Source organism: Acomys russatus, chromosome X (genome assembly GCF_903995435.1).
Source record: "Acomys russatus chromosome X, mAcoRus1.1, whole genome shotgun sequence".
NCBI lineage: Eukaryota > Metazoa > Chordata > Mammalia > Rodentia > Muridae > Acomys > Acomys russatus.
Window position 1 is genome coordinate 14,543,873 of NC_067169.1, and position 3,534 is coordinate 14,547,406.

The following is a 3,534-nucleotide window of genomic DNA, read 5'->3' on the forward strand; positions in this document are numbered from 1 at the left end:
AGGTCTGGAGTTCTGTGTCACTGACTGTGATTTCAATCCCTTACTTGCTAGTCTTGTAACGTACCACAGCCCCACCCAGAAAAATTCTTTGTGGGTAGCAACTTCCATGATAAAGCAATATATCCTTTCCCTGGCGAGGCTCTGCACTCCTCGCAGGAGGAGCTGGTGAGCTGCAGCCTCCCACTGCAGGGTAAACAGAGCTGGAGCCCAGCAGAACTCTTCACCTGGCAGGGCCTCCCGTTGGCGCATGGAATTATTACTCTGCTCAGTCATTTCAAATCAAACTGCATCTGCAGAGACAAACATTTGCTGGGGATGTTTCTCTGTGTGCCCTGTCTGCAGCCACCATCTTTTAGAATAGTCAATGTCAACCTCCTTTGATCCTAATACACAATAGGGACACACACACACACACACACACACACACACACACACACACACACACACAGAGGAAGGGAAAGAAATGTAAAACTGAACAGCTTAACAAAATCCTATTTGTCCTGTGATTCCTGGTTTTTTCTTTTCCTCTATTCCCAAAGCCCTGGGTTGCACCCTCAGCATGTTAACTTGGTGGGAGGGGGGGCAGGGGAACATTTATAACCCCAGCATCAGGAGGTGAAAGCGGGATGATCAGGAATTTAAGGTTCAAGGTCAGTCTGGTTTATACAGAGCCTGTCTTTAAAGAAGGAGGAGGAGGAGGAGGAAAAAAAGGTTGATACAAGGACAGAGATCCGCCTACCTCTGCCTTCTGAGGGCTGCTATTAACTGTGTGTGCTACCACATGTGTACCTAGCTTTAGAGATCTGCAAACCTCCTGAGTCGTCGTCTTCTTCTTCTTCTTCTTCTTCTTCTTCTTCTTCTTCTTCTTCTTCTTCTTCTTCTTCTTCTTCTTCTTCTTCTTTTTGAGACAGGGTTTCTCTGTGTAGTCTTGGCTGTCCTGGACTAACTTTGTAGACCAGGCTGGCCTCGAACTCACAGCGATCTGCCTGCCTCTGCCTCCCTAGTACTGGGATTAAAGGCGTGAGGCACCTCCTGAGTCTTTAATCCCAGTCATACGGAGTTTTCCAGTTAGACCTCAGATATTCACATATCCACAGCTCCTTTCTCTGTTTCGTCTGTAATCTGCTTTCACATTTCTAGAGTCAGATTTCTTACATTTTTCCCCCTTTCAAATCAATCTCTCTCTGATAGAAAGTGACTAGTCTCCCTTCTGTGTGCCCTCTTTGGATACCACCTAATACGAATTGACTTTTTAGTTCTGTCAAGCAGTCATTTTGTCACAGTTGTGTGGATTGGTCACAGTCCTGGCCCCCAAACAGATGGCACACTCCTAATGGGTAATCTGAGAAGCTTCAAATAAAGACTAGTCATTAAATGCGGGCAAGGCCTAGGGAAACCACTAGAGACCTGGCTGGTGAAACTTTGGGGACGCCTTTGTCATTGTTAGGCCCTGGGGAAGCTGCAGACACAGAGCTGTAGAGGCAGGTGCCACACAGTAGCTGGAGTTGCTGGCCAAGGCATGGGGCCACACTCACATGCCAGTGCCCTGAACAGAGCCAAGAACCCAGAGTCTCCAGCTCTCCTCCTTCCATGCCTTTGTTGGCCTTGCTGAGGATTCTGGGGATGGGGGGGGGGTACCCACCTAAGCCAGAGGCCACTCAGAGTCTGTTGGCAGAGTCCACAAAGCTAAAAGGCCAAGAGAACAGAGTCAGCATTTTCTGTAACTAGGAGGCCCAGCCGAACACCTTCAGCAGTCCTGCCTTTCCTACATAACTTTTCTTTTCCTTGGAGGTAATAATTGGCTCTTTTTCTTTTTCTTTCTTTTTCCTTTTTTAAATTTATTTATTTATTTTTATTTATTTATTTATTTTGGTTTTTCGAGACAGGGTTAATCTATGTACCCTTGGCTTTCCTGGACTAACTTTGTAGACCAGGCTGGCCTTGAACTCACAACAAAATGCCTGCCTCCGCCTTCCGAGTGCTGGAATTAAAGACATGCGCCACCACTGCTTGGCAAGTTCTTTTTCTTTTAGAAACTTTTTTTTTTCTTTTTTCCTTTTCCCTTTTTAAATTTTTTTTTCTTTTTTTGGTTTTGGTTTTGGTTTTTGGTTTTTGGAGACAGGGTTTCTCTGTATAACAGCTCTGGCTGTCCTGGAACTCACTCTGTAGTCCAGGCTGGCACCACCACGCCCGGCTCCGGCTCCTTGTGTTTCAAATTCAGGTTTTTGGTTGTTGTTTCTTTCTTTCTTTTTCACCAAAATTATTTCTAGTCTTCTGTTCCCATCTCCTTTTTTCCGCTACTCCTCAAGGCAACTCTTTGCTTTTCTCTTAACAGATCCTTCTGGTACTTTGTTCACATGTGGGTAGCGGTACCCTGACCTGTGCAGTGATGTCTAAATGTGTATATATATTTTTAAAATTACAGGGCACAATAAAAGGACAGCTGCACTTTCGGTCCCCAAGTCTTCAATAGAATTGCATCATCTTTTTTTGTTTGTTTGTTTTCGAGACAGGGTTTCTCTGTGTAGCCTTGGCTGTCCTGGACTCACTTTGTAGACCAGGCTGGCCTAGAACTCACAGAGATCTGCCTGCCTCTGCCTCCCTGAGTGCTGGGATTAAAGGCGTGCGCCAGGGTTGGGGATTTAGCTCAGTGGTAGAGCGCTAGCCTAGCAAGCGCAAGGCCCTGGGTTTGGTCCTCAGCTCTGAAAAAAAAAAAAAAAAAAAGGCGTGCACCACCACACCCGGCTCACCATCATTTTGACTGAGCCAACATCTTACTTTTACTCAGTATGACTGTAGAAATGTGGTTCACAGCGAAGCTATATGGTACCTTCCCTCCCAAGTCTCTCTCCTTGCTTGCTCAGCTATTTCTTTGCCCTGAGATCAACAGTTGCCCATTTTCTTCATTTATGTAGTTTTGTATATACTAAAAATTAATCAACCTCCCAGTCTTTTATTACCATCCAATTCTCTTTTCCTCCCTTCCTTTCTCCCTCTCTCCTTCATTTCCTTCCTCCCTCCTTTTTCCCCATTGCTGAGAACGGAGCCCAGGTCTTCATGCGTTCTGAGCCTGTACTCGAAGCCCCTGAGCTACAGCCCAGCCCTAATGTGCTTTTCAGTTACCCCTTGCATCCAGCTTTCTGAAGACTCCATTGCTCACCTGATCTGTCTGCAGCACCCTCGTGGTCTTGGAGTCTCCATCACTATCGCCCTGGGAGCTCCCATCACCTCCCTCTTGAGTTCCAACTCCTGTCTTCCATTCTCAGGTAGTTTTCTCCCTCCTTGGTAGAACAGCTTGGCTAGCTCTTGAGAACCTGGTGCACGAGAGCTACATTTTTTGAGGCTGTTTACCTAAAAATGTTGTTAATTAGTCTCGTTAATGTATTGTTTCCCAAGTCCAGAAATCTAGATCGGAATTCATTTTTCTTATCATTTTAAAAGTATTTATGATTTTTTCTTTTTTGTTTTTGTTTTGGTTTTTGTTGTTGTTGTTTTTTGTTTTTCTGTTTTTTCTGTGTAGCCTTGGCTGTCCTG